The 9,938-nt window shown below is 48.1% G+C and overlaps 1 pseudogene; it reads right to left on the bottom strand.

Annotated features, from left to right (window-relative positions):
* Positions 1 to 5,464: 5,464 nt before the first annotated feature.
* Positions 5,465 to 9,418, bottom strand: LOC146754507 (uncharacterized; annotated as a pseudogene).
* Between the last annotated feature and the right edge of the window lie 520 nt (positions 9,419 to 9,938).

The following is a 9,938-nucleotide window of genomic DNA, read 5'->3' as shown; positions in this document are numbered from 1 at the left end:
CACACGGAGCCTGAAGGCCCTTGTGTGACTCTGGAGCTTTCTGCACCCTGTGTGAACAGCAGCTGGCTGCAGCCAAAGGCCCTCAGACTGCAGCTGAAGCAGAGCCCAGTTGATTCCTGCACGGCCTGGGTCCAACCCACCTGCCAAACACAGAACCATGCTGCTGTGTGAGAGCCTCCAGGCCGGAGAGAAGGATCCCAGCATTAGTCCCCCTGCTTGGCAAACCTAAACCAGCCCTAAGCTCATAACCATGAGTTCCTGATGCTGGCCATGATAATTGCTTGCTGTCACACCCACACTCTTTGCAAGTCTGCCAAGCTCAGTGATTGTAAAATGATAGAATTCCTGAGCTGGATGGTCCCTGCGAGGACCACTGAGTCCAGCTCCTGGCTGCACGCTTCAGTGGCTCCAGGTGGGGATGGCAAAAAGCTGCTTGAGTGAAAAGATCAGAGCAAAGGGCTCTGCTGCGTCTGTCTGCGACTCAAACACCACCATTGTGTTATTCATAGTAATAATTCCTACAAATATAGTTGGAATTTGCAGCGAGCAAAGTGCAGCTCACCTCAGGAACAGAATCAAAGGCTGGCACAGTCTGGAGCACACACCTCTGTCTGTTTTGCTGTTGCCTGGGAAGATTGCAGCTTGATGACGTCCAACAGCAAGGCAGTTCTCCTTCAGCAGGTATCTTCTGAACTCACAAGCACCTCTGCACTACAGAGCGGCCCTGTGTTAAACAAGGATGTCCATCATTCACACTGATTTCAGATCTGACATTCCTCTCCTAGCACCCAGGACCAATGCTTAGTCACTTCCCCGTGAGGAGGAATGACTTAGCATTAGGTAGTAGATGAGAACAGGATTCTTTCCTATGTTGCTCCCTTCAAAGATCAATAACCACATGCCGCACGTGGGTAACAAGAGCCAAACAGGAGCCATTCCATCCCAGACTACACCTGCAGATATCTCCACAAGGTCTGTGTGAAGAGTCTCACAGCTGAAGGCCCTGGGACTGCTCTTCCTCTTTCCAAACACATGGTAGCTGAGGAAAGCTCCCTATTAGCTGAAGAGACCAATTTCAGGACCTTTACTGACTGGAGGAGCCACTGTGGGACACAGGTGTCCTCTCCCACTCACCCTCTCTCCACAGCCGGCCATGGAGCAGCTCTTGAAAAGATGACGGAGCTGTCTAAATCAAAACCTAGCACTGACTACATAAACAAATACATGGACTAGCTGCATGAAGAGCAAGCAGCAGACATTGCAACAGCAAGTCAAATGCAACCTCAAAGATTTACTAACAAAGAGTCAAAATGCTACATTTCCATGGGAAGCCTAGAACAGATTGACTCAGGTGTGACAGTGGCTCCCAAGGCGGTTCTGCTCCACACATTGCTGGTGCACTTGCTAAGACACCTCATCTTTGTCTTTGGACACTGGGAAAAGGGGAAAACATATTTTGCTACTGGTATGTCATTCTTGGGAATGGGAAAGAAAGTGAGTGTGGGACTTGGGTCACATCACTGCAGCCTATGGAGACCCTTTGGGTGTGTAGCTGCCCTGCAGCACAGCACTGCCACTCCGCTGCTCCAACAACACCGACACCAGCTGTGCACATAAGGATGGCAGATTACAGGGAGTGCCATGCGGGTGCTGCAGGGCTTCATCCCCTAACCCTGCAGTGATATATCAGCAGTGCCCAGCTGGCTTTGCTGCACATTGTTATCACCCGAGAGTCTGAAGACTTGGGGGAAAAGCTCAGCAGCTGCGCAGCTGCCGAGGTTCCATGTCATGCCCTGGCCTGCACACAGCCTGGCTCTCCCCACTCTGCTCTCCCAGTGTTTCCCGCAGCCCCTGTGCTGTGACCAACACAAGTGGGGCTCGGGCCCAACGCCTGCTCACATCCCCAGCAGGCAGAAATATCACCCGACAGAATCCCAGCCTACTTGCAACCCCCAGCAGCAGTTCAATCCTTCATTTCTACACTTGTGCTTCGTAACACCAAACCAATAACAACAGGACGAGCATCTATTTGAGTCATTTTATAAAAGTATTTGACTTACAGAGATATTGTTACAGTTACCTGAGTATTGGAAATTACAATACAAGGAAATTTCCACAATGAATTTCATACAGTATTTTACCATCCAGTGCTACTGGATGTTCATGTCCTTGTTCAATAGAGCATATATACACAAACAGTGATGCTGGAAGAAAATGAAGACACCACAAGAATCAGGGGCTGCAGATACCAACAGAACCGAGAGCTGAATTCACAGACAGAGTGCAGCATGTCAGAATGATGCAAACAAGACAATTTTAAAAGGCTTTTCTTTTTCAGTTTTTTTTTTTTTTTCTTTTTCTGGAATAGAAACACATTAAAATATCAGCTCCCACTGCTTAATCAGATGAAGACATGGCACATTTACTGTGCAGCTTCATATAGGAACACCTGAGCTACCTGGAGTAATAAGGCTTTGTTAATTAGTCCATCAGCAGCTCAGCATCTCATTCAGTTTTTCATGTCATTTTCATAAGGCAAAAATCGAAACAGAAGTTATTTTCATGCTTGAGAATTGGGATTAATTGGCAGCTACATACAAGTATGTATTTGTTATGCAGTATGAATTCACACAGACCAGGTTGCTCAAGCAGTGCTGGGAGCAGTAAAGTCATTCATCTCAGCTGGAAGTCCAGTATTACCTGGGGTAGCAGATGCTGTGGGGTTATCCACAGCATCCACAGGATGTTTCCAAAACATAAAGAACAGCAAAGTGCACCAATGGTTCATAGGAACAACGTTTTATTTCTACAGAACATGCTATAGAAAAAACAAAAGACTTGTTGGCTTACAAAGCAAAATGTGTAAGTAAACATTATTTCAGACTTCAAGAACGTTGCCAATTGAACACACTGGCAGGTTTACTTTCCTGCTTGGACAAATGCAGCGTTTCACAGACTGCTTTTCCCATCTGACTCTTAGTTTGCAGTACATTAAAGTAAGTTCTGGTGCTTGGGATATCCAGCCCCCTTTCCCCATCCAATACAGCAGGAAAGACACAAACACGCCACTTAAATTAAAGAAAGAAAACATGGAGGAAATGGAATCCGAGACTGCAAAAATATATACAAGCATTTGTCTTTTTCCTGAACTAAACATTTCAACCATAACAATATTCAACAGCCGTACCCTATAGAACTAGGGCTAAGGCTATTTCAATTAGAACTACTTTGTGTTTTAAAAATATAGGGCTGAAAGCCTTTTGGGTGATATTTATACATCCACGGCATGTCTAGGTTCCTTATGTGAATCAGAAATCATTATGCAGAACATAAACTAGTTGTCTTAGCTTAATTTTGCATTATCCTGTTTAATTTCATCTCTCCTGTAAATATGTTAGATAACTAGGTTTCACTGTCAGAATTAACATAAACAGAATATTCATAAGGCTTTTTTCTTCTCCTTCTGAGCTGTATACGGTAAAATACCCATCCAGTGTTTTGGAATAGGCAGATCTTCTTCCTAGTAAAACTGTGAAGCAAGGATAGCTTTCACCGCCAGTGAGAAGGTTTATGAAAGTGCTCGGTAGAAATCCAGAGTTTACGTGGATAAAACCTCAGGATAACATCCATTTACTTACACGCTACTATTGTTAAATAATCCAAGTCAAGTCTACTTTACTATGAAGTGCGCAACAAGCAGAAGAAGCGAAGAACATCACACTGAGTTCACATTCTTCAAGGTGCAAATCGCAGCTATTCCTGCCCAAAACCTTGTTTCTTCAGTTGCAAATAACAGCTTTTCCTTCAGCTGCTCATAATTCTTATAGGCTGGAAGGTCCAAGCGATTGAAACTGAAAACAAAGAGAAACCTTAAGTATTGAACAACAGTTTAAACCACCAAAAAATCCATTAGGAACACAGGCATATGAACTGTCCTGTTCAGAAGGAAGACTGCATTTGTACCCTCTAAAACACCTGTATCTTGACATGCATTTGTCTATGAAAGTGAGAGTTAAAGCACAACAAGCACCTGAGCAGCGATAACTTTCCAGAACTGGCAATGTATTTAGTAACAAGTCTCAGCTAATCTCTCTTCTGTATCTGAAACTTAAAATCTGAGCATCTTCACAAAGCACCAGCATAACTGAGAAACTGAGCAGAAGCTACATTTTCTCCAGTCAAGAGGAAGCATGAGCGTGGCTATTTATTTTCATTGCCAAGATCGAGCGTGGTGATAATGAAAGATCAATCCCAAACTCTTTAAAAAAAGGACAACCTTAAGTACTAAAAGTAGCTTTACGTTTTTAGTGGTGTGCAAATCCATGGCGTTTACAATGGAATCAGCTCCACAACAAAACTGCTTTTCAGAAGTTCAACTATTAGTCAGCAGAGCTTACTGCCATAACCCAGTGTTTTGCTTTCACACAGTCTCAGACACTTCCATAACACACCCACTTCCTAAAATCTCAAAGTAGATTTCCATCCATAAGAACAGAACCACAGCAGAGTTTGATCCTTCGTACTTACCAGGTGTGAATTCCAGGTAACCAGTTTTCCTTTCCAACTTTCTCAATGCAAAATTTTTGGGGTCTGTTGCTCCCTGTACAAAAATCAAACAATGAATTCTTAGGTCGAACTGCCCGTGTATACCAGTAGGTAATACATGACAACAGCGCGTGAAAACAAGACTATAACTACTTGCAGAGCACAAAGACATTTGTCTCTCACTACATCCCTCTGAAGAAATCCACGTAGTGAAATGCATAAATATGAAGCGGTTTTCAAAGAAACTCAACCACTGAATCACATCGTTGGTTTGGTACTGAAAAGAATCTCTGGAGTTTACCTAGTCCTTCCACTCTGAGCAAGCAGGGATACCCAGAGCAGGCTGCCCTGCCAGGACCACGTCCAAACCATGGATCAAGTCACTGATGCAAGGCGTGTTCACATTCCCTCCATTCATTTTTCTGTCACAGCTCTACCAATATGCAAGACTCAGAAAAGATTCCACATAGATTCATTAAAAATACACTTAAAAACACAGTTTGGTCCTTATTAAGAAAAAAGGAAATAACATGAGCATAAAATGCATTAAAGAGGGCTCATTACCCGTGAGGTCAGCAAATCCTCCCACTGGTAATCTGCACATTCCAGTAACGAACTGTAGAAGTCTCATTCTCTTCTCGTTATCTATTTCTTTCACAAACTGAAAGATAATAATTAACACTGATGTAAAGTTTAATATTTATGTGATCACTTCCCCATCACCCCTAGGACAGCTGGATTAGCAGTTATCATTTACATTTACATGCTACTTATCTGTTGAGTAATTCTGACTGTTGCTCACTAAGCTGTAGCTGTGTTCTTGTGAGGAAAAAAGAAGTCTACAAACCTGCCAGATCCACAGTATCTTTCTGCTGGTTCTGGTATCATGCTGGTAGATGGTATTGCCTCTGCCAGTCATTCAGATCAATTTCTTGCATTCCGCATGGGAGCACCTTTAGGGAAGAAAAAGGATCATGAACATGGAAACTACAAGCTACTACTTTGCTTCTACAGCAAGACTATTGTACTTAAATACTACTGTACTTCAAAGACCCGCAATCACAGTACGCTTGGTTTTAATATTAAACTCTTAAACTTCCACAGCAAATAACATCCGTTCACAAAGAAAATGTAGAGTGGCAACAAAGGAGATACCCCAGTCGTGAAAATGAATGTATTTAGACATATAAACCATACTTTCTCATTGCCTAACTGTACCATTCTGTGCTAGAAATACGATGTTCTGCTGCAGAGTATAATTTGCAGAGACCAAAAGCAGCTAAAACCTGCTCCACTCTGTAATTTGACCATCTGCTGATATTTGGTTCTTATCTCCCTTGCTTTCCAATTGCTCACTCTTTAGACACACGCAAATCACATGGTCAAGGATTACAAAAACACTGTTAGCCAAAAAAAATTATGCTGGCAGAATCTTAACCTTAGAAACGTGTAATTTGGTTGCAAAGAAGAAAGTGAAGGTGAACACAGTAACCAAATACTAACTGATACATAAGGCTTCTCTCACACATCCTGAAAACAGAACCACCAGCCTCAATGAACTCTGCTCTTCAGACACTGACTGAAATTCAAGTATTACATGTAGCCGCCTGAATCTGGCAATAGTCAAAGAATCCTCTACCTCCAGCTCCTTAGCATCAAAGGACCGCTGTGGCAGAATTTCACTGAAGCCTTCAAAAAAAGCTTGTGTCTGTTCCTCTACGCCTCAGGAAAGTCTCCATTCTGCTACCAGCCTGGAAAAGATACAGAAGGATCATTTAAAATGGGCTACGCTAACCCAAGTTCATCTTTGTTAGTTTGTTTTGAAACGAAGCGTAAGCTGTGTTAAGAAAAATGCTGGAAAGTTCTGGGGATAGAGCACTGTATAACTGTACTCTAATTTTATTTACAACCTTCAATCTGTGCAAACAATTTTAAGTTAAAACGCTATGTTTCCAACCACTCAACTATGGAAATCTTTCCAGATGACTCGTGACAAAAGCAACTGCTTCAGCGCACACTTACAGTAAAGCACACCTACCTTGTGCTGGCCACGCAGGAAGCACGTGACGCAGCTCCAGACTGCTTTCCTGAGGCCCAGCTTCATTTCACGGCCACTCACTCTCTGCTGCTGGACATTCTGCAACGGAAAAGCCACCAGATGCAAATCCCATCCCTTGCAGATGGCATCAGACCTCCGCTCTCATGGCAGTCGCACTCACGGCTCCGGGGGAGAAAGCAGACGTGTGCTTACCGAGCGAGCGCTGTTTGCTGCCAGCTGCTGGTAGGAACCCACGCCTAACCCTACAGTACCAACAGTAACCTATGCCTAACTCTACTATGGGAACAATCAACTACTCCTAACACTACAGCACGAACAGGAACCTACTCCTAACAGGAAAACACCAACAATACCTACTCCTAACACTAAAACATGAACAATAACCTACGCCTAACTCAAGAACATGAACAACTTACCTACACCTAACTAAAACTAAACTAAACACTAAAACCAACAAGAATAACTGGAACGGGGACAAAGAGAGTAAAGATGGGACTGGGTGCCCACAGAACGTGGCTGCAGAAGAGGCCCAAAGGAGGAGCAGATGTTACAAAAATGCCACCCAGCTAATGCCGGGGGCGGGGGCCGCACAGTGGGTAAGGAGCTCAGCGCCTGGACCAGCCACGGTGGAGCTGCAATGGTGCCAACGCAGGGCCTGGCACGGTGGTGTGGTGCCAGGCCAGCTATGCTGCGGGTGGATCCACCTCCATGGGCTCCTCTGCAGGTGGATCCACCTCCATTGGCTCATCCAGAGGCGGATCCACCTCCATTGGCTCCACATGGGTGGTGGTCACCAGGCTGGTGCAGGCATGATGAAAAATGGCTCTCTTACCCCTCCTCTGCCTGATGGTCAAGGTGGGCCCCCTCCTCCTCTTCGGTTCTGGGGCCTCCAGCTCCATCCTCCCGCCTGAAACAGGGAAAACTTCCACCCTCGCCCTCTTCGCTGCTGACATGGCTGTTACATGTCACAGCTGTCAGATGTGAGTGCACTGCGCGCGGCAGCGGTGACCAAGGTGACGTGGAGAGGGTTCTAAAATGGCGGCTGAACTGCTGGCACTGGCGTTCCACATAGGATGAGGAGGGGGCTAGAGGGCAGGGCACGGCACGGGAGCTAAAAGGCGCTCCCTGTGCCCAGCAGGCAGCCCTTCTCTCCAGCCAGCAAAAGGGCACAGAAGAGCCGGCCCTGAGAAAAGGGCCGTCGGCCTCCTTCACCCTCCCCCTCCTTCCACAAGGGAATCCCCCCTTGGGGCTGGGGCACGCAGCACACAGCAGCACACTCAGGGATCTCCTGAAGTCAGTACCAACAACAGCAGGCTCCAAAGGGGACCTAACTACGCCTGCCTGCTGCTACACAGAATCCTGGCTTCCATTTCAGCACCCAGCGCCTCTTCCTGCAGGTCACTTCTGGGCATTCAAACATCACCTACAATAAATACGACCAACTGAGTTCTGAACAAAAGCTTCAGAGTCTCTGAGGGAAGACCTCATTCCCTATGAGCTTCCTCCACAAGGCTGCTTGTTACTCGCCTGGCTTAGAAAGCCCTTGCATTCAACAACCCCAAAATCACACCCCCACTGCTCGCCAGAGCATCTCAGGCAGCCTTGCTGGCAAAGACGGGCTAGGGAAGTATTGCAGGACTCAACTTCCATCTCCTCCTGCCACGAAGCAGGCAGCCGGCAGCCGGGAGCAGGGAGGCAGCATCTGGGACACAGAGCTATCAGCAGAACAGCTGTGGGAGGCTCACACCGAGCCCAGCAACACTTCAGCTGCACCGAGGGGACAGGCACACGCTGGTGCTGTGGCTCCGTGCCCAGGGGCGCAGCTGCCGCAGGGCCAGCCTACATCAGCCCGGGCAGCTTCTGCCAGCTCCCACACAGCTTCTCCCCTTTGCACTTTCTCGTGCCAGGGAAAACCAGGCCAACAGGCAGAGACCTGGTGCGGGACGCAGACTGCCCACCAAGGCCACCCAGTCCAACTGCTGGCCCCGCACAGGAACACCCAAATGCAAACCCCAGCTCCCAGAGCATTGTTCAAATGCTCCTGCAGCTCTGGCAGCTCGCTGCTGGCATCACCGCCCTGGGCAGTGCTTCCACTGCCCTTGCTCCTGCCACAAGACACCAACGTCTGCTTCTAATGCGGCTCCATGATGGGACCCTGTTTGCAATAGAAAAACACACGGAGGCTGCCAGCCACTGCAACACGCGCTGTGAAACCCCTGGCACTGCTGAGTCCGAAGAGCAGATGAGAGAAGCATCTGCCTGCGATGGACGGGCTGCGGAGGAATTGAATCCTGCCTTCGAATCGGGACACCGCAGAGCCTCCCTGGGGACCCAAAGACTTACGGCAGCGCCAACACAGCAGGCAGAAACGCAACATGCTCCTGACTGCCCGCACTGTTAAAAAGCTCCCTCTCCCTCCCTCCGCCCTATGACGGCAGCCCTTCAAAGCAACCAACAAAACCACGCCAAACCGCAGCCCGGACTCGTCCCGCTCACTGCAATCCAGACCCACTCCATCCGTACAAACCTTCATCCATGCCGTTTCTTAACCGGGCCTCGGCGCCACCCGGATCTTACAGCCAGCGAGCGGCTGGCAAACAAACGGCCGTCTTCCTCTTCCTGCCGCACAGCCCAGCATGGTCGGAGCCGCACCACACGATCCGGGCTGGGGCCGGCTCAGGCTCTGCCTCCAGGCTTTTGGGGCCGGCCGGGTGACTCCGCAGCACAGCGAGACCGTGGAGCTGCCCGGGAGCTGCCTCTGGGTGCCCGCAGCGCTGTGAGCTCCTCCCCTGACAGCCCCTCCATGCCCGCCATGGCCCGGAAGTGCTCTCCGCCGCCTGCAGGAAGCACTTCCTGTCACATGGCTCAGACCAGGCTGGGGCCTGTTGGGGAGGGGCAGTGAGGGGCCCAAAACTGGACACAGCGCTCGAGGTGCTGCCTCACCAGAGCTGAGTACAGGGGGACAATCACCTCTCTGTTCCTCCTGGCAACACCGTTCCTGATGCAAGCCAGGATGCTGTTGGCCTTCTTGGCCACCTGGGCACACTGTCGGCTCGTGTTCAGCCGAGCATCAATCAGTACCCCCAGGTCCATTACCTCTACGCAGTCTTCCAGCCACTCCGCCCCAAGCCTATAGCACCGCCTGGGGTTGTTGTGGCCAAAGTGTAGGACCCGGCATTTGGTCTTGTTGAACTGACTTGCGGAATCAAACTCTATAATCCAGAAATGGGTTATAAAGCAGGTATGTTTATTCCAGAGTTGCACAGCACTGGGTGCAAGGGGGATAGCTCCTCCAAACTTGCACACCGACTTGTAAAACCGTGATACAGATATA

The sequence above is a fragment of the Coturnix japonica genome, chromosome W (assembly GCF_054131305.1).
Source record: "Coturnix japonica strain WE chromosome W, WE-NBRP24, whole genome shotgun sequence".
Lineage (NCBI taxonomy): Eukaryota > Metazoa > Chordata > Aves > Galliformes > Phasianidae > Coturnix > Coturnix japonica.
The sequence above is the reverse complement of the archived record's forward strand: the minus strand, read 5'-3'. Positions and strand labels throughout refer to the sequence as shown.